The following is a 22,111-nucleotide window of genomic DNA, read 5'->3' on the forward strand; positions in this document are numbered from 1 at the left end:
TTGCACCAGAAGGGATGAGTCAGAGACAAGGTCCTGGCTAAAAGAGCTGCATTTTGGAGCTGAGAGCACGTAATGCCTTAAATGGCTCCAAAGGTGCTGAGGAACATGGTTTAGTGATTGATGGGAATGGTTGGACTCCATGATCCAGTGGGTCTTTTCCAACCTGGTGATTCTGTGAAATACATTGAAAGCACTCATCTGACTGCCCTACTCTTACACCAAATCAGGTCAAATCCACCAGATGGTTTGAAAAATCCTGCCAATAACTGTTGTGCCCGGAACTGGCCTGGAATAATCAGCGTGGCTGTCTACCACCTTTCATTATAAGAGGCTTTCTGCTGAAATAGGCAACTGGATAGCCCGACTTTCATTAATGTGGGTTAGAAATCAGGTAATGTTTATTGGCCTGAGTGCGTGTCCATGTTATCCCAACAATCTACACATGCTGCTTCAGAGCTGGCTCACACCTGGAAGAAGCACAGGTAGAACTTCTGATGTCCCAACCCCAAGTTTCCGCAGACCTATTGTAAGGCTGTAAGGAAAAGAAGCAGCTGAAGGTGACAGGAAGAAACAGGAGCCCTCTTTGCTTTCTTAAGGATGACCTCTTATTCCATCCCAGAAGCTTCTGGGAATGGCTGAAGGCGGTCCTACCAGCTCATGAAGCATGAGGATGAACTGAACACCATCTGAGCCCTGCTGGCTTAGCAGGGTGGCTTCATAAGCACTGCCAGACGTCAAGGCAGTTGTCTGGTATGTTGAAGAAACCATGTGCGAAAGATGATTTTCTGTTATTGCAGTATGTTAATTAGCAGTGGATAAACCTCTGCCCATGGCAGAGGAGTTGGAACTGGATTATCTTTAAGGTCCTTTCCAACCGAAACCATTCTGATTTTATGATTCTACAATTCTATGAACCTTAAACAGTTCAGCAGTCCGGTTGCCACAGCCATGTCCTAAGGCAAGGTGTTCATTTTCTGATATGGAACTTCTGAGATCCCTCAAACACTCTAGAAAGCTCATTAAAACCGCACTTTCTGAGGGATTTGTGCTTCCCGCTTCTATCCAGAGTGAGTGCACCATAAGAAGACCTTTTCTCAGCAGGCTCAAGCAAGAAGAAAAGAAGAGATGCGCAGAAGAATGTGGATTACTAAGGCAGAAAGCTAGACAAGCTGTTTCTTACTCCTAAAAGTTTCTGGGCTGAGAGTCGGTTTGAATTTGGGGCCAAAAGGTGCAGGTTACAGCGTGCTTTGTCCCTTCTCAATACGAGATGCTCTGGAAGTATTATAATGACTTGAAAGAACTCAAAAGTTGTTGACCTCCTTTGATAGCCTAACATATCGGCTTTCCATTGGAAAACAGCTCTTTGATTGAGGTTTTCACTTTTTTATTATTATTATTTTTGTACCGGTGTCAGCTCAGCTCCTCTTCTTTGTGACTCCAGAGAAGAAAAGACGACGGCAGATCCTGCACTTCCCAGCTAAGTGCTTTTGATCAGTGGTCAACACTGATGAATGCTTTTCTACTCCATCCTTCATCCCATGCACTTTCAAGGCTGGTTAGAAGTTGGAAGGCAAGACAAAAGAATGCTGCTATCCCACAGAATCCAATTTCCTGAAAAAAAAACCATCATATTTTTTTTCCCTGTGACCTAAATGGAAAACATATTGTTCTGAAAGTGCTGTTCAAACAGAATTACCCAAACCTTTTATCAACAAAGAGACCGTCGTATATCAGACATCTGGTGTGGATGTCAATTATAATAATTAATTAGACATCTCCCCAGATGCCTGACACTACATTCTGTCAGCAGATTTTTTGACTTCAATCAAAACTGCTGCTGCATTATGCATGAAACTCATGGAGTAGTTGGGAGTTGAGGAGATGAGCTACAAATCACAACTAAACACACTAAAGGCTTCCTGGTTCTGATGCTTTTTACCTCTTTTGAAGGCTGCCAAGTGAAGGTCACAGACATTGATTTCTTTTCCTCCCTTAACAACATTTTCAAATGTTTTACATTTTTTCATGCAGAAGTTCAAACAGAAAGGATCAGCGGGGAAGAAAATATATATTAAAAAAGGAAACCATGGAAGCATGCGATCATAGAATCATTAAGGTTGGAAAAGATCTCCAAGATTATCCCGTCCACCTGCCAGCCCAACACCACCGTGCCTGCTAAACCCTGTCCCAAGGTGCCACATCCAGCTCCCCCACTGCCCTGGGCAGCCTTTGGCAGGGCTTCACCACTCTTTCTGTAAAGAAATTTTCCTAATTTCCAACCTAAACGTCCCCTGGTGCAACTTGAGGCCATTTCCTCTTGTCCTGTTATGTATTATGTGGGAGAAGAGCCCAGCACACTCCTGGCTCCAACCTCCTTTCCAGGAGCTTTGGAGAGCGATGAGGTCTCTCCACAGCCTCCTCTTCCCCAGACTAAACAGCCTGTGGTCCCTCAGCTGCTCCTCGTGACTGCTGCGCTATCCTTGTGGTGGGAAAGAAGAAAGCTGTTCTCTGATGCGCTCACTGACCTGAAGTGCATCCACAGTGGAGCATCCTCAGCCCTGCTGTGACTGTGCCAGAAACACTCTCCAGATCTGATCTCAAAGTCCACTGAAGAACACACAAGAGGACAGCCGCGCTTCTTTATTTTTCTTTTGCTCAAAGCCCATCCAGTCCCACCGCCTGCCATGGGCAGGGGCACCTCCCACTGGATCAGGGGCTCCAAGCCCCATCCAACCTGGTTTTGAACGCCTCCAGGGATGGGGCAGCCACCACTGCTCTTCATTTATTGTTTTTTTTGTAATTAAACTGAATATAAATGAATTTCTGAAATATTTAGTTGATTCAAACTAAACAAGTCATCTTTTGTTTTTATTGCTTTCACATTTCCCAGACAAAACAATTCAATTTATTCTACTTGAGTTAGGAAGTCACTCCAGTAAACCTCAACATTTTTTTTTCCAGTGCGGAATATTTGAACAAATCTATCATCAGCTTCCTCAGTATTAGCAGGGCTAGAAAATACTTCATGTTTCAGACTGAGAACTAATACCTGTCAAGTACGTGGGCCCTAGACCTGCAATTTGATCTTATTCTCTTTGATGGGGATTGGCTCCTGTTCGCTGTGTGCACACTGATAGGAGCCTTAGCTCGGAAATACTTTGGAACAGAGACAGAAGGAAATTTTGGTTTAAATCCCTAGGTTTTTCCTGTTTTCACAGGGGCAAATGGTTCTGCCTATCTTTTATTTGCTCTATAAAGTATTTAGCACATGTTTGAACAGCATGAAATGAAAAATGAATATGTGACTACCACACACTTGCCTCTCTGGAGCTGGCAAGTTCCTTTGGTTTGAAGGATTCGCCAATGAAAAACAGAACTGCAAACAGTATGTGCATGTTCAGAAGAAAAAATATTTGTTGTAATCCACGTATTTCAATATTTCATAGAAGTGTCTGGGTTAGTTTCAGTTTCAATGCAAACAAAAAGAAAATAGAACTAGATTGAAATGGATTTGCACTGAAATAAAACGAAGATCTGGTTGAGGTTTCTATTTCCTTTTCCCATGTTTTCTTCTCAGTGGAGGTCTGGACTAGATGAGAAGTGAAGCAAAAAGCAATCTTATTAATTCAAATGGTTAAGCTCTGAGCAGTATCAAAATGAAAAATGAGAATTAAATTATAGTTATATTGTTCACGTCTACATTTTTGAGAAAAATAATGATTATTTTCTAACTTCTAATGACACATTGTAACTAAGAGTGAGAGGTGAGGTCTCGTTAAACCCAAAGACGCATATATGGTGAATGAAAAAGTCAACACGCCGTCACCAACAGTAGAAAACTACTCTTGAGGAGTTTGGGGCAGGAAATATCTGTTCATGCATAATGCAAGACGATGAATGTTGCAGTGAGCAGAATAAAACCAGGTTGGATGGAGCTTGGAGCAACCTGGTCCAGTGGGAGGTGTCCCTGCCCACGGCAGGAGGTGGAACTGGATGGGCTTTGAGGTCCCTTCCAACCCAAACCATTCTATGGTTCTGTGATATGATTCTATGAAATTGTAGGAACTGGCCCGAGAAGTTGTCTAGATCTCAAAGCATGAGAAAACAAGACCTGAAGTAGGCTTGGGAGGACTTCCTTAGGCCAACTCCCCCCTAGTTCACGTCTGTCATTTGCACAACAAACACGACACGATTGAAAGGTTTTTCACATAAAGTTCCATCTCCACAGGGGGTGCTGAGGAATTTAATCCACTAGTTAATAATTGCAATTAATTAAGCTTGGGGATTTAAAGTGGATTAGCTAAACTGCATTAAATCGTTGTGTAAACACTCATATTCGGGAGCAGAGCAGCCCAAAATTAGCTTGCTTGTCCTTGGGCTTGTTGGTACGCAGGGAACAGGAAGGGGTGAACTTCTAATGTACTTTCCTTCCATGTGATTATTTTTGATGTGTTTTAGAGTAACTTTCTACTGCTTGCTCTGCTTCAAAAGCGCAGAACTTGGCCCCACTCTGGGGGTCCCTACGGAGCAGGGGATTTACTAGGACTTCTTGCCATTGGTTGCAATTTCACTGTGAAGAGAAAACCTCAGTAACTGGAATGGATGGACACTGATTTGTGCCACTTAGAATCATAGAATCACCAGGTTGGAAAAGACCCACCAGATAACTTCAGCATGGGATAAAAGCACTGAGCTAGAAGAGTTTAGAAGAGTTTAAAGTAGTTTAACTAAGGTATTCGGCATACAATGTAGAGTCATTTTCCCAGATGTCTTCATTTGGAGTTCCTGGTGAAGCTGGCTGTGTGGGTGATGGTGCTGCAGCGTAGAGCAGAATCACATAGTCAAGGATCAAAAGCATCACCTCTACTTGGACAAATTATGCAAAAATCATAGAAATACATCACAAGAAGGGAATAATCAAGAAAAGATCTTTGAAGAATTTCCAGGTGTCTGGAGGGTGTAGATGTTTATGGCCTCAAGCTGTGCCGGGTGGGGTGGTCAGATTGGATATTATGGAAAATTTCTTTACAGAGAGTGGGGAAGCAGAGGATGCCCAGGACACTGGGGGAGTCTGCATCCCAGCAGGGGTTCAGAAGCGTGTGATTGTGGCACTTGAGGACATGGTCTAGCAGGTACGGTGGGGCTGAAGGATGGACTGGATGGGCTCAAAGGGCTTTTCCAACCTCAATGATTCTATGGTTTCCATGATTCTATGTTTGCATTTATTTCTATACCATGGATGATGCCTGCATTCTGATAGACTGAGGCTACGCAGAGCTTTGCAAGGTCCCACAATTTTGGTCTACAATTTATAGCAAAACAGGGAGCGCATGAATCACAGCACTGTGAAAACAGAGAGACCCTTGAGCATCTGTGTCGTTGTGACTTCTAAGCCATTCCAAACCCTCATACTGCAAGGCACACCTTAAAAAATATCAATAAAATTTAATTTTTCATTAGTTTCTTTTCATCCCTGGCCCCCAAAGTGTTTGGCAGTGTCACTTGGGGCTTTGCTGTAGGGTGGCAAAGCAAAAGGGTTTGCTGTGAGTGTTGGCAAAGCACTGATAGAAGCTTCTACCCAGCTACCTGATCTCACCCACCTCACCTGATGAGCACATCCAGGCAGTTTGTGAGATTAAATACGATTCATTTATCTCCCAGAGTTCTTAATTGCTGAGCATTTTTAATCTTGCTCTGTGCTCAGATAGAGAGCAAGAGTACGGCTATAGAAATGCCAAATGCATGAATAAAACAGAATAGAAAAAATTGCAAGGAAGAATAATTACTTTGGATCCACTGGAATAGTGAATTAACAGCGAACCTAGAAACAGTCAACAACAGCAATCACCGCACACCACCACTGCCACTGATAATAGAACCAGATAGAGCTTTTCTTCGCTTAAAAAGAGATAATTCCCCAGTAACTTGTAGCCCAGAATCTCACCAGTCAATTAATGACCTCTGCCTCTGCCATCCCTTCCTTCAAGGTTTGCATGCCTATTATTTTCAGTACTTAATCTTTTAGAGTGATTTGTGTCTTCTAATAACTGACTGCTTGTTTTGCTATCAGTCAGCTCCAGGACTGCTACGGCGTCTCTTCAGCTTAAATCTTGCCTCATTCACCTTGTGACTTCAAATACCATTCTGTCTCAAGCGGGAGGGGAAAAAAAAAAAGCCCCCCAAATCCCATATTGCTCCTTACAGTTTTATTACTTGGGAAACTAAAGAGACAAAATAAAGGTCACAGGAACTTAAAAAAAAAGAAAAGTCCCAGCTGGAGCAGGCTCTGACAGCAACCAATCTGGGTGAATGCACAGGAACACTGGTGAGGCTGCACCACGAATCCTGGGCTCAGTTTTGGGCCCCTTGCTCCAAGGACCTCGAGGGGCTGGAGCGTGTCCAGAGAAGGAATGGAGCTGGGAAGAGGCTGGAGAAAAAGGATTATGAGCAGTGGCTGAAGGACCTCACCACAAGAAAGATGTTGAGGCTCTGGAGCAAGTCCAGAGAAGAGCAACGAAGATGGTGAGGGGGCTGGAGAACAGGCCTTATGAGGAGCGGCTGAGAGAGCTGGGGGTGTTTAGCCTGGAGAAGAGGAGGCTGAGGGGAGACCTCATTGCTCTCTCCAACTCCCTGAAAGGAGGTTGTGGAGAGGAGGGAGCTGGCCTCTTCTCCCAAGGGACAGGGGACAGGACGAGAGGGAATGGCCTCAAGCTCCACCAGGGGAGGGTCAGGCTGGACATTAGGAAAAAATTTTTCACAGAAAGGGTCATTGGGCACCGGCAGAGGCTGCCCAGGGAGGGGGTTGAGTCACCTTCCCCAGAAGTGTATAAAGGACGGGTGGATGCGGTGCTGAGGGGCATGGGTTAGTGATTGATAGGAATGGTTGGACTCAGAATCACAGAATCAAAGAATCACCAGGTTGGAAAAGAGCCACCGGATCATCGAGTCCAACCATTCCTATCAACCACTAAACCATGTCCCTCAGGACTCGATGATCCAGTGGGTCTTTTCCAACCTGGTGATTCTATGACCCGCAGCTGTTTAGCCTGGAGAAAAGGAGGCTGAGGAGGGACGATGTCACTGTCTACAGCTCTCTGAAAGGAGGGTGTGGTGAGGTGGGTGCTGGTCTTTTCGCTCAAGTGACAGGGGATAGAATGAGAGGGAACGGTCTCAAGTTGCACCAGGGAAGGTTCAGATTAGATATCAAGAAAAATTTCTCCATGGAAAGGGTTCTCAAGCACTGGCAGAGGCTGCCCAGGGAGGTGGTGAAGTCACCCCTGGAGGGGTTTAGAAGATGCGTAAATGAAGTGCTTAGGGACATGGTTTAGTAGGGGACAGGTACAGTTGGACTTGATGATCTTGAAGACCTTTTCCAACCAAACAGTTCTATGATTCTATGAATGATGTACAGTTTTTAAACCCATTTTCTTTACAAGGGGGCTCTGCAGTGATGCATGGGGGTCCTGCACGAGGGTCCTGTTTCTCCTCTGCAAGGACCATAAATCCAGCCCTTTGTGTTTGCTGTACAAAGAGCAGCAGGACAGCTCAGATCCTGTCTGCCTCCTGAGCTCCTGGAACAAATAATTTTTGTGCTGGCAAAGCACAGTGTCTCCTCTGCAGAAAAACGGGTTGGGAGATCTGACAGAGGTACAGGGAATGGTGTGTGGCATTCTCAAAAGCACCCCAGGGGCTTCAAGATGTACTTCTCTGCAGAAAAGCAATTCTCTGTCCTTAGCCCACCTAATGATGAAGTCACTTCCTAAAATAGGACAGTCTTGGATGGCTCCTGTGCACACTCGCTGTTTGCCGCTCTGCAAGAAGAGCTGGGCATCTTGATTTTGCCAGGCAAGGTTGTCAGGGTGCTTCTGTGCTGCAAGATGCAGGGAGACACCTCAACAAAACTTCAAAGGTGCCTGAGTAATCCAGATGCCCAATGCCAAGATAAATCAAAAGCCAGAACTTGGCCTGCTTCGAGGAGGACTCAAGGCTGTGTGATTTTTCTAAGACACTTCATAGACAGGCAGAACAAGGAGAGGGGGGCGGAATTAATTTTCTTGGAGCTCCTCCCTTTGCTGCTGTAGTGCAGGTGCTCCATCCATCACACAGAATCATAGAATCACCAGGTTGGAAGAGACCCACCGGATCGTGGAGTCCAACCATTCCCATCAATCACTAAACACTAAACCAAACACTAAACACTAAAAACTATCAAACACTAAACCATGCCCCTCGGCGTCTTGTCCACCAGTGCCTTAAACCCCTCCAGGGAAGGTGACTCAACTCCCCCCTCCCTGGGCAGCCTCTGCCAGTGCCCAATGACCCTTTCTGTGAAGAATTTTTTCCTAATGTTCAGCCTAAATCTCCCCTGGCAGAGCTTGAGGCCATTCCCTCTCGTCCTGTCCCCTGTCACTTGGGAGAAGAACCCAGCTCCCTCCTCTCCACAACCTCCTTTCATCTCTACAGGTTCCTGCTCCTTCACATCTGCTTTTTCAGAGGGAGTCCTAAGACAAATGGCAATGAGATCTTTTGACCCCACTGCTCCCCTAATCCAACAGAGCTACCTAAGGAAATCCTTTGTGCTACCATTAATACCATCAGCCAGACTTCAGCGTGAAACTGCTGGCTGAACGCCAGCCACAGACAGGGAAATGTTTCATTAATTATCATAACTGCTATCAATAGCAGATGTCAGACCTAATGAATGAGTGAAGTCATTGCCCATAAGAGATGCAAGGGGGTGGTCCTCCAGCCCCTGAGTAGCAACCCAGCGACTTTCTTCTGTGGATGTCACCGTCTGCCCAACCTCTGATCGCAAGATGCAGATGGATGTCCTGGAGTGATGGGTCTGGGGGAAATGACAGTGATGCCCGTCCTCCAGGAGTCAAGAAAGAATCTGCTTGGTGGAAGACATTTTAACGCCTGGAGGGGGTTACTTGTTGAATTTTTCATCCCTGGAGGAAGTGGTGCTGCTTTCAGGAGTGAGCAAGCAGCACCAAGGCCTCTGCACCATGGAGCACATGTGGAAAAACATTAGACAGCAGCAGCAGCATCCAGCATGAAGACAGGAGGAGGAAGCAGCACAGCCCTTAGCGTGGCCAGGACCATCCCCAGCGCCGCAGAGGTTGTGCTTCGTCCCACCAGGACCCCTCTGTGGGAGGCAAGGGACGCAGGGGCCACGAGCAGTGGTGAGGACTTGCACTGACAGCACTTCCTGATGATCGTGAAACACGCCGCAGGAACAAATTAGCAGCTGAACTCCCCTGCTTACCCACAACAGAGATCTGCTCACAGTTGCTGCCAAGGAGACGTCTGCTCCTAAAATGGGGAGGAAAAGATTTGATAGAAAGTCTTCATCTACTTGAGCTAAACACAGCAGAGGAAAAACCAAGTGCCTCAGCAGACTCCTTGTTCATTTTTCTGAGCAAAAACTCGTGATTAAAAATAGCACTAGAAATGGTTTTGGACAAGTTTTGCATGATGCTGTATCTTTCTTGGGTCCAAATCATTTGATACCAAATGCTCCCTTGCTTTGTTCAGTTATTCTGCTTTCACTCGTGGGATGAAAGTCTTGAAGATCCCGCAAGGTTCTCACTTCTGCAGAAAGTACACACGATAACCCTCGAATGAGAAGGAAAGGTATGAACTGGAAAAGTCATTAACAAAATTAATGCTCATCTAAAACCTTATCAGAGCTAGAACAACCAGAGCACTCGATCTTATGTCTTGGGCAGCTCTTAAGTTCTTCATTACTAGGCTCACTGGACCAGAGAGGCTACAAGGCTGTATATCTGAATAGAGATGATGTACAATTTACGGGTCCATGGCCATCCCACTTAACCCAAGCTCCTGGCCCATGATAGGGTTTGCCGACCTTGCTGTTTCAGGCAGAAACAAACATTTTATATGCTGTCAATTTAGCAGATTTATTCCCCTGGTTTCCCCCTCCCCCTTTCATTGGCTGTGTTTATTAATCATCCCCTACTGCCTCCCTGGCAAGATGTGTTAATTTTTACAGGGCTTGCTCAGCAAGTTTTAAACAGGAGATTGTTCTCCAGGCAGTGGAGCGTGGCTACCTTGCCAGACTGCTGAGCCAACGGAGGTTTTGTCCGAGGAAAGGTCCCTTCGTGGGCTTTGGGACCATTCTTGCTTCTATAGGCTTGAACAAGTACAGAAAACCTTCGCTGAGTGGAAAGCAATGGAGGCATCGCATGGGTAGTCCTTCTTAACTCAGATCTTGCAGCTTTGGTAGAGTTTGAAGGTCTCTGGTGGTGAAAGTGTTGTTGTACATCAACAAAATTAGGTGGTTTGTCGATTTGGCTGGTGTCAATGGAGTTCTCCACAGCGGCCAGGGGACTTTGGGCAGTCTGCTCCCATGACTCTAATTCAGAAAGCTATTTATGAGTATAACAGCCATTCAGGGTGAGTTTATGCTGATCCCACAGGAATAATACTTATGCTTAGAACAGAGGAGAAACTGCTGCTCAGGTGTCCAGAAGGACTCCAGGCCTGGAGCAGCGCTGGTTGGTGCAGGTAACCAGACACTGCTGGGCTTGGACTGCGTACGGCTGCCTCCTGTTGGAGTCATAGAATCCAGCAAAGCAAAGCCATGAACTCCAAAGCGTGAGAGAAGAGCCTATAACTTTGTGGTTACATTGAGAAAGCCTTGTATTAATGTCATCCGAATGCAGGAAACAAAAGAAGGGTGGAAAATGCAAACATCCATTGTGTTGTGGCAGGGTCTAGGGACGCAGAGGAGAAGAAGACAGTGGAAAACCTACCAAGAGAATCCATGATTTCTGAGGCAGCTCGTGCAGTAACCCCAAAGCAACACTTCCCTTCCCTGAAGCTACACTGAAATGCAAAGAGCAGGAAAAAAAAGATATTTTCTTGAATGAGGACTATTGCCATCACTTGGAGAGCAATATCAACTGCTCCAGTGCAAGCCCATGTCTAAGGTGGCCAGCTAGGCTCTCTAGGGACATCCAGACACACCAAGAGCAGTTCAGCCACAATTTCTTAAGCAACTTTGTTAGGAAAGTTTGTTAGCAACTTTGTCAGGAAACTTTGTTAGCAACTTTGTCGGAGGCTGAGGGGAGACCTCATTGCTCTCTATAACTACCTGAAAGGAGGTTGTGGAGAGGAGGGAGCTGGGCTCTTCTCCCAAGTGACGGGGGACAGGACGAGAGGGAATGGCCTCAAGCTCCACCAGGGGAGATTTAGGCTGGGCATTAGGAAAAAATTCTTCACAGAAAGGGTCATTGGGCACTGGAACAGGCTGCCCTGGGAGGTGGTTGATTCACCTTCCCTGGAGGTGTTTAAGGCACAGGTGGATGAGGTGCTAAGGGGCATGGTTTAGTGTTTGATAGGAATGGTTGGACTCGATGATCTGGTGGGTTTCTTCCAACCTGGTGATTCTACGATTCTATGAAAGGATCAGCCACACCCTGCAGAAACCCATCTCTTGCTCTGCTGACCAGAGACAGCCTGATCTTAGCATTGCCTGAACAGAAAGGTTTGGTGGGATTATGCGAGACCGAAGCATTTGCTTGATCAAGCTGGTGGGATGCTCTGACAGCCCCTGACTTAGAAATGATTAAGTAGCTGGTTTGTGAGTCAGTGGAAGGCTGGAGCCAAGCTGGCAAACAACTGCAAGTCTCTCCGTACGTGTTTGAGCAAAAGCATGTGCAAGACAATAACTCTCCTTCCCTTGGTGACTTGGATTGATGGGCCTCTGCTATTCCCATCGTTGAAGAATCCACCGGTCGATACTTCTCTTTTTTGTGCCCAGCCATCCCATCATCTGCGTGACCGGCACCAGTTCTTGTAGGCGTGAAGAAGGGTAATTTCTCAGCCTTTCTGCCTGGAAAACAGGAGGTTCATTTTGGCTCTCGATATTCAACTGGATCCTTTCTCCCTTCTCTCTCAGCCCCGTGGTGCTCACTCTGCTGACCTCTTCCCTGGCACATTTGCATATAACAGCAGGTCGCTGACCTGCACGATAGATGCACGAGCGACGCACGAGAGACGCATCCTGCCCTTCAAATGCCTGCCTGATAGCAGAGAAGTCGCACCCTTGTTAACATCTGAGTATGGTCTCTCCATAATGGGTCAGCAGGATGCCACGTCTCCCCCTTCCCTACAAAGCCACGGGTGCTTTTTCGGTCTGAAGCGTGTGGTTTTGCAGCTTAACCCTGTGAAACACATTCACGCGTGTTTCTCCTGGATGCTCCCTTCAAAGCTGTCTGCCTTGTTACCATTATATCCACACCAAAGAATATATATATTTTTTCCTCTTAAATAAACTGTGAGTTCACTGGGTGAGAAAGGTTTGAGTGTTGAGTCAAAGCCACCTCCCAAAACCCAGTGAATGCCCCTGCCTCAGCTCCAAACACTGGCAATGCCGAGAGGGCTCTGATGCTGCTCATCCAACATTCAACCCCTTCCTTTCCTGTTCCACTTCTAGCTGGGGAAGACAGAAGAGCTGGTGTGACAGGGAGGGACTTGCAGGATGAACTGTGGTTGTCCTGTTTCTCCTCGACCATGGAAGAACTGCTGCAACCTATTCGCACCTTCTGATAGTCACTTTTTTTTATCTAGATTTCGCTGCCTTTGTTTCTTTAGCCCTACCTCTGTGGCTCTGCCAAAACACCTGGGAACTACTGGGAATCGATGATCCAGTGGGTCTCTTCCAACCTGGTTATTCTATGATTCTATGAACATATAACAGGAATACTTTCTGCATCCCTCTCCCTAAGCATTTTCGTAAGTGAGATGACCCCACCCTGCTTTACAAACAGTCTAATGATTTTTCTGTTCTATCTCTCAACACCATGGGCAGAGCTGGGATCACCACCATCTGTGGTACATTTGCTGCTCCTTTCCTGGAAATGAGCACAAAGAGGGAGGAAGGCTGATGTATTTTGGCCACAGATCATAAAATCAGAGTGTGGTTTGGGTTGGAAGGGACCTTAAAGCCCATCCAGTTCCAACCTCCTGCCATGGGGACACCTTCCACTGGACCAGGTTACTCCCAGCCCCATCCAACCTGGCCTTGAACCCCTCCAGGGATGGGGCAGCCACCCCTGCTCTGGGCAACCTGGGCCAGGGCCTCCCCACCCTCACAGCAAAACAAAGTCTCTCAACCTGTTCTTGGACGGCAGCTGCTTCAGCCCTCAGATCATCTTCATGGCCTCCTCTTGGACAGGTCCGAGATGTGCCTTCTGGATGATATCCCTTCCCCTCAGACTCCTGACCGCGTCACACAGCTTGGTGTCTTATTCCAGTGAATTTCCGAGGATTGTGGAGGGTGATGCAGAAGAAGCAAGCGACTCAACCCAGAGCTGTGAGGAACCACCTCTGTGGGGCAGGGAATACGTTCACAGAGGCTGAGAAACAGACTTCCTGAAAAGCTGCTGGTGGCAGGGAAGGAAAGGTCAGGCTTGAGAAGGCATATTAATTGGGCGGAATGGTGATAAGAAACAAACCAAATCAGACGTAGCACTTGCAGAGCACTGTCCACCCTTCCCTGAGGGCCAGGCACACTCCATCAGCATTAACGTCTCAAAGAAAGGCACTCAGCGAGCAGAAAGACGAGCTCCTCGAGCAGGTGTGCCCTGTGAGCGCAGTGTCTTAATGCAGGCACTTAACTCCATTATAATATTACTGTTATTATTACACCACTCCTGCGCCTGTTACAGCTCTGCAGCATTTGATTTCAATTGCCGCTGACATTTTGAAATGCGCTGATACAATGAACCTGCGTCTCCCACGGCTCCTCAAGAGAGCTGCTAACAACTGTGTTTCTCCCATGAAGACTGGAGCCTTGCCAGTGAGCTTCTCCCATCCCTGGCTGTAACGTGGAGTGGCTTCTGATGTTCCCACCTGTTTATTCCAGGCATAGGTGGTGTTTTCTGATGAACCGATTGAATAACTCATCCGTGTGGTTTCAAACCTGCTAAATCCCTGAACCTGCTCCTCGCTGTAGCTCCTCGACTTTGACTTTCAGCCAATGCAGAAGCTTCTGAAGTTTAATCACGATGGCAAACCTGGCCCAACCCAAAGCCTACAGCATCTGGGCGATGTGCTGAACAGGGAGGATATTCTGCCACCCACATTCAGGTTCTTGGAGCAGCCAATTCTGGGAATGACATTCAGCACTGAAAGCTCTTTGCTTCCTTGAGCTGTAATTTCATGCCAAAATTCCTGATGTGCAAATATCTTGAGAGCCAGGCACATTGGGTTGTCAAGCAGACACAGGTTGCTCGCTTCTCTGCTTCTTCTCTGCAAAGACAAAGCTTTCACCAAGACCAAAAGCTTCTTCACCCAGCCGGAGGGCACTGCCCCATCTTTCCCCTCTTGCTTTCTGTGCTCTGACAGTTGGGAGGTGCTGGAGAAGATGCCCAAGCAATACTAATGCTCTTGCTCGGCTGGGTTGCCTTTCCTTCTGGTAGAAACAACCTACTGTGCAAGAAACCATGATCATAACAAGAAAACCTGTCATTTTAAGTCTCCAGAAAATACTGAGACTCCAGCGTGCTCGGTGCTGAACCTGTTGCAGGGTAAGAAGTACCTCTAGGAACAAGCCCATGCAGTATTTTGCTCAAGGCTATCCAGCACAGAACTGCTTTACTCAGACAGAGGAGCCAATTTGACAGTATTTTGTCTCCCAGACAACATCAGATAATTCTGTAGCCTTGACTTGCCTCAAAAAAGGTTCTCGGGAGATCCCAGGCAACAAACATTCCTCATCCTTGTTCAGACAGTGACTGTCCAAATATGAGGTTTGTTTGCTTGGTTGTCTTACCACGGCCCTTTGTTTTCTAGCCAGACCTCCACAAGGACCTCCTGCTGGCAACATCACCCAAAAATACAGAGAGACAAAGTATTGGAAAATCAGGGCAGAGCCTCAGCATTTCACCTTTGATCAAATATAGTGCCCTCCACAAACCACACCACCGGAAACAGGCAGTGAGGTTGTTTCTTTGACAACTTACACGAAAAAGAAAACTTCAAATTCTGCACCATGCTATTCTGTGGCTGCCTGTCACCTCCTCGAGAAATCTATCTTTGCTTTTTCTCATATTATCTTCACTTCATCCATCTCAGCGATCATCCAGTGAAACTGGCTGAATTTTTTCTTTCTCCATTGTTCCCGTTTTATCTTTCTTACATAGAATCATGGAATCATAGAATCATAGGATGGTTCGGGTTGGAAGGGACCTCAAAGCCCATCCAGTCCCATCCCCTGCCATGGGCAGGGACACCTCCCACTGGATCAGGGGCTCCAAGCCCCATCCAGCCTGGCCTTGAACCCCTCCAGGGATGGGGCAGCCACCCCTGCTCTGGGCAACCTGGGCCAGGGCCTCCCCACCCTCACAGCAAAACAATCTCACCTCAATCTCCCCTCTTTCAGCTTAACATCCAACTCATGTTCTCCCTCTTGCCTTTCTATCCATGTACGCACCCATTTTTACATTTACCTTTTATTATTCTAGTCTCTCTCTTAAGACTAATGCAATGCTTTTCTATTTTGTCTCCAGAAAAAGAAAGGACCTCCAACAAATCAACCTGCCAGCAAACGCCAAGCCCAAACCCCAGCCCCCCACAACCTCCTCCACTGCAGATTTTTACGTCTTTTTCTTGATTATTTTATCCATCTCAAACATTGCTATTTTCTTCTCTTAAGTATCCCAAAGTGCGTTTGTGTGGAGGCGAGGGTTGTGCGAATATATTTGAAGATGAAAGCCACAAGCTCTATTGTGGTAATAGTCTATTACATTTCTCCTCATATCTACCTCATTCAGCATTTTTTGACTTGATTTGAAAATGAAAGTTAATGCTCTGATGTATATATATGCACACATCGATATGTATTTTCCTTTTTATTCCTTGATTAGAACTGTGAAAATTTCCAGAGTTTTAAATTGAGTGAAGTCACTAACTGGGACGTTTCTGCTGGCTGCAACATTAGCTTTAATTGTCTGCTAATAGCTCCCAGCATTTAGCTCAGTCTTCCAATGCACAGACAAAAATGCCTTCCTAGGAGATTTCAGAGCCATAATAGGCTCCTTACCGCCTAGTGAGGGAAGGAGCTACTGTGGTGGCAGCGGGATGTCCCTGGGTGTGCAGCACTCCAGGATTCTCCTCCACCATGCTCATTAGATGCTGGGGATCAAGGACTTTTGTCCAGTCTGTGTGAAGTTTCATAGAAACGTTGGGTTGGGAAAGACCTTTGAGATCATCGAGTCCAGCTGTCCCTGTCCACTACTAAACCAGGCTCCCAAGCACCTAGTCCACTCATCTTTTAAATCCCTCCAGGGATGGGGACTCAACCACCTCCCTGGGCAGCCTGTGCCAGTGCTTGAGAACCCTTTCAGTGAAGAAAGTTATCCTGATATCTGATCTAAACCTCCCCTGGTGCAACTTGAGGCCATTTCTTCTTATCCCATCCCTTGTTAATTGAGAGAAGAGACCAGCACTGACCTCACCACAACCTCCTTCCAGGAGCTGCAGAGAGTGATGAGGTCTCCCCTCAGCCTTCTCTTCTCCAGCTCTCCATACGACTTGCTCTCCAGCCCCTTCACCAGCTTCTTTACCCCTTCGTTGGTACCATTGACGTTTCTCTTCCTGTCTCCCAGCTCTGTCACCGCGTTCTGCTGGCCAACGTCATCTCCTGGACTTGGGTCTCTCTGCTGCATGAAAGCAAAGCCAGCGTGCATCACTCCTCCAGTTACTCCTGAGTCACATCAGCCCTCAAGGGCCGGCTTGTCGCTGCACCTCAGTGCTAGCGCTGGTCTAAAGAGGTTTGACAGTAGAGCTCTAACCAGAACACATGGTTTGGCCAGGATCTAAACATTTCACAGGGACACATCAACTGCAGTTACACTTCTGACGCACAAAATTTTGAAACCCTCTGTTTCCATTTGCTCGTTTTGTTTCAAAGATCTCAGAGTGCTGCGATGAGACAAGAACGGCTCATTACAACTTTCTGCTTTTGTTTCAGTTTCCTTTTAAACTTTCATTCTCTAGGATCCCTTTATTGTTGGAAAGACACAGAGTTTCAGATGTGAAAGGTTCTGTTTCAGGCTCAACAAAATGGGGTCTGACTTCATCAAAACAAAATGACTCAACAGGAGTGGAGCGAGCAGCTTCAGTGGCTTCAAAGGAACACGGTCATAATGTTCATCACTTCTGAAATCTTCCAGTTTGAGCTATTTATTTTGTTTGTAATCATACTTCTAGTATTTTTAGTTTATTTCGATAGCCAGAAAGAAAGATTAAGGCAGAAATATCCAAGTTTTCCTTGGATCTCAAATCTTAAATCCCAGGTATTTCTACAGAATTCATCCAGCGCCATCAGGACAAGTTTTATTGACATTGTAAACATAAAACCTGACAGCTACAACACCTGGGTTAAAAGCAGGCATTCGCATAGTTTGCTTTGGAAGCTGAGGGTCTAATAACTGAGATCTGGAGCAGAAGCACTTCTTCCCTGGATTTGCTGAACAGCTCTCAGCTTTCCATTTCTTATGTTTCCATAGGGTTGTGTGTGAACATTTGGGAGGGTGCCCTGCCCCGCCAGGGTTTCATGTACCTTCCAGGGAATAGCTTTCAAGCTGTGAGACCTCCAACCTCTGGCCACATTTTTTTCATTAGTTTGTACCTAAATTAGGAAGTGGAAATAACTGTATAGAATCACAGAATCATTAAGGTTGGAAAAGACCTCCTGGCTCACCCTGTCCAGCTGTCAGCCCATCCTCACTGGTGCCCACTAAACCGCATCTTGAAGTGCCATGGCCACACATTTTTTTCAACCCCTCCAGCAATGAAACTCTCCCACTGCCCTGGGCAGCCCCTACCAGTGCTTCACCACTTTCAGTAAAGAAATTTTTCCTAATATCCTATCGAAACCTGCCCTGGTGCATTTTGAGGCCATTTCCTCTCATCCCATTGCTTGTTACGTGGGAGGAGTTCAAGGGAGATGTAAAAACATCTCAAAAGCAAAATAAAAATCCCTTCTGTGTCCACAAAGAACTGAGCAGCTCAGCAGTGCAGTACAGCTCCTAGAAAGGTAAGAGCTCCACTTTTTGCCCAGATCAGAAGTGGGTAACCTCTATTTCTGTGTGTTTAACCTGAACTGCACCGTGCAGGGTGAACCGTGCACCAGAAGACACGAGTTAACCAAAGCCTGTTATTCTCTACTGGGCAGTTCACAACACGCGGGCATCTGTGTTTATGGCAATTCTGAAACCCAAAATGACTAGGTTTGAACCCATATTTAAGCCTCAGATGTTTCAGGCACTGACTACTGAGTAAAATCACATTTGAAATGCTGATCGTACTGTGGTTTCTCGCTCCCTCTGATACACAGAGGAGGAAAGCTGATTTTCTGACAGCAGTGCTTTGTCCAGGAGTCCCACTGAGCTGGGTAACAGCAGAAACTTCGAACTGCAAGGCGGGGAAAAAAGAGCAGGAAAGGACCTCAGGAGGCTGGTGGGTCTTTCCTCTGCTTCAAGCCAGAAAATGCTGCCTAGAGCCCTCTGATCGACGTTCCTGTAACCTCCCGAAGCCTTTCAGCAGTGGAAGCTCTGCCCCTTCCCTGGGCAATCAATTCCAGCACTTCCCACCACCAGCTTTAAAGACAGTCTTTCTAGTGCCTAACCTGAATCTTTCCTGCTGCAATTTAAGCCCATTTCTTCTTCACTTGTTCAGCAGGGGCACGAAGAGTAAACTCGTCCTTTATTCTTTGCCTTTTTCACGTTTGAAGATTGTTATCTTGCCATCTCTTCTTTGGGCTAAACAGTTCCTCTTTATTCAGTTTACCTTTACACCATGTTTGCAGCGTTGCTGATAGTTCCGATTGCTGTCCTCCGAGTGCCCTCCCGCTGAGCCAGTTTCCTTAAAGCACAGCATTAAAACCCAGATGCACATGCAGCCTTATCGCTGGAAGGATCACCCATGTGCCTCCTGGCTGATATTGTTACTTAGACTTCCCTCTACATTTGCTTTTTTTCTCTGCGCTCAGCTTTGCTGACTCATGTGCAGCTTTACATCAGCTCCCAATCCTTTCCTGCACAACATCTGCCAAGCCAGCTGTTCCCCATCCCACAATTACGGATCACCCTGCCTAGGTGCAGGCTTGACACTCGTCCTTATTCAATCACATCTGAGCTTTTTCAGCTTGAGTCTCCAGTTTGTCACGTTTGCCTTGCACACAGGTGATGTTCTCCTCATTGCTCTCTCCAACTCCCTGAAAGGAGGTTGTGGAGAGGAGGGAGCTGGGCTCTTCTCCCAAGTGACAGGGGACAGGACGAGAGGGAATGGCCTCAAGCTCCACCAGGGGAGGTTTAGGCTGGACATTCGGAAAAAAATGTTTCATGGAAAGGGTCATTGGGCAGTGGCAGAGGCTGCCCAGGGAGGGGGTTGAGTCACCTTCCCTGGAGGGGTTTAAGGCATGGGTGGATGAGGTGCTGAGGGACATGGTTTAGTGATTGATGGGAATGGTTGGACTCAATGATCCAGTGGGTCTCTTCCAACCTGGTGATTCTATGACATAGATCTCTGCAGCTGTTATGGCAAATGCCGGCAACTGGCACCCCTCTGCTTCTCTGCAAGTACAGCACCTTGCTAAAAAACTGTTTTGGTGCAGCTGTGAGCCTACGTCTTCCATCCCTCCTCATTTCTAAGCCTCCTGCTGCTCTCAGGATTCCTGCTGGGCAATGACTTGCTTGCTGCTACTTTATCCCATCCCTGTGGGTCTCAACAAAGGCTGTGAAGCTCCTCAGAAACATGTTCTGAGCAGCAAAGGGACTTAGAAGTTTTGCACCACGTCTTTATCCAGCCCTGCTCACTAATAGCTGGCCACGAAGCAAGGATTTGTTTCAGGCATCTGGCTTGTGAGATACCAAAATGCTGCTTTTCCTCGCCCTTCCATTTTCCATTTAAATGCTAAATACTATAAAGAGGAAACCTCTCTGAAAACAAAACAAACAAGGAACAGTCTGGTCTGCACAGCAGCAAGTTAAAATCCTTCCAAATGTCAGCTGTGTCTGAGGAAGCCACTTCAGGACAGGATTAAGTGCAGAACTGGGCTCTAAAGCCTGAAATCAGGCAAATTATTCAAAAACCTAAAAAGCTCCTAAGTTTTTGCAGTCCCAGACACTGGGGTCCCAGACCCTGGGACAAACTGGCCTGGTTGCAGAGCTCAAGCTGCAGTCCTGGAATAATTTTCAAGATATGCTTCATCCTCACTCCTGATTATGGACCAATCAAATGTCTCAAGATTTATTGGGCACTTTATTACTTATTAATTTACTAATTCTCAGGTAAGTGTGGACCTCATTGCCTTGACTACAGGGTCTTGCCTTTGGACTCCAGTACTCATCCAGACCTTGATTATTAAGATATCTTGTCTCTTATTCCAAAGGCAACCCAGACCGTCATTTCTAAGGAGTCCTGGACTTCATTTCTTAAGCCCGCTTGAGCCTTCCTGAGCAAACACCGGATTATAACTATAGTTACTGTATTTACCCACATTTCATCACAGTCCAGGTATGCTGGAAGGGGTTTTGACTAATATTAGGGATGAAGGAACTCTTGGAGGTTTCCGTTCCTTGCCTCTCACTAAAGAGAAAGGTTGAAGCTTAGAGTTTATCCCTTACTTTTGGACATTTAATTAAATGATCCCCAGTCCAGCAGAGCAGAACAGAACCATCTGCTAGGCTAGACCAAATACTGAGGGAAGACCTGATCATGGTCTGCAGCTTCCTCAGGTGGGGAACAGGAGGAGCAGGTACTGAGCTTTTCTCTCTGGTGACCAATGACAGGACCCAAGGGAATGGCAGGAAGATGCCAGGGGAGGGTTAGGTTGGACTGTAGGAAAAGGTTCTCCCCCCAGGGGGTGGTGGAGCCCTGGAACAGCTCCCAGGGAAGCAGTCACAGCTCCAAGCCTGACAATACTCCAGCAGCGTTTGGCCAACGTCCTCAGCCCCACGGTGTGAATGTTGGGGTGTCCTGGGCAGGGACAGGAGTTGGCCTCGATGGTCCTTGCAGGTCCCTTCCAACTCAGGGCATTCTACAACTCTGATTCTAACCTGCCCTGCTCCAAGTGCCTTGCAGGAAGCCACCACTTTGGGCTTCTCTATCACGTGGATTCCCTTAAAGTACACATTCTATGTTTTCATTACTTTCACGTTATGGAGTTGTTAGAATCCAGCTATCCCTTCCCCTGGTGGTAAGGAGAAAGCTAAGGTCAGGTTATTTGCAAACAATGGCGATCTTATTAAACTTGTCAAAGAACAGTGGGAGCTCTACCCTGGTATGCAACTATATTTCCCTTGGAAATGTCACAAGCCCATTGAGGCAAGGAATCAGAAGGTCTCTGCTTAAATAATGTATGCACCTTCCTCATAATTATGTACCCTCAGGAATAGCATATTCAAAAAGATGAAGATGAACTCCCCGGGGCTTCCTGCGCTTTCTCCCTCGCAGCTGGGTTTGGGCTGCAGGCAGCTTTGGGCACCAGGGTAATAGTGAGCGAGCAAAATGCAGTTCACCCTGTCGATACCCATGACCAGATCTGGGTGGAAAACATAGAATCATAGAATCACTAGGTTGGAAAAGACCCACCAGATCATCAAGTCCAACCATTCCTATCAAACACTAAACCATGTCCCTCAGCACCTCGTCCACCCGTGCCTTAAACCCCTCCAGGGAAGGTGACTCAACCCCCTCCCAGGGCAGCCTCTACCAGTGCCCAATGACCTTTCTGTGAAAAATTTTTTTCCTAATGTTCAGCCTGAACCTTCCCTGGCGGAGCTTGAGGCCATTCCCTCTTGTCCTCTTCCCTGTCACATATTTTGCTTTGGGCTGGCTGGGTGTTCCAGAACTTCCCTCTGTACGCAGCACGGGTGAGACCGCTCCTCGAATCCTGTGTTCAGTTCTGGGCCCCTCACCACAAGAAGGATGTTGAGGCTCTGGAGCGAGTCCAGAGAAGAGCAACGAAGCTGGTGAGGGGGCTGGAGAACAGGCCTTATGAGGAAAGGCTGAGAGAGCTGGGGGTGTTTAGCCTGGAGAAGAGGAGGCTGATGGGAGACCTCATTGCTCTCTCCAA

The sequence above is a fragment of the Phaenicophaeus curvirostris genome, chromosome 23 (assembly GCF_032191515.1).
Source record: "Phaenicophaeus curvirostris isolate KB17595 chromosome 23, BPBGC_Pcur_1.0, whole genome shotgun sequence".
NCBI lineage: Eukaryota > Metazoa > Chordata > Aves > Cuculiformes > Cuculidae > Phaenicophaeus > Phaenicophaeus curvirostris.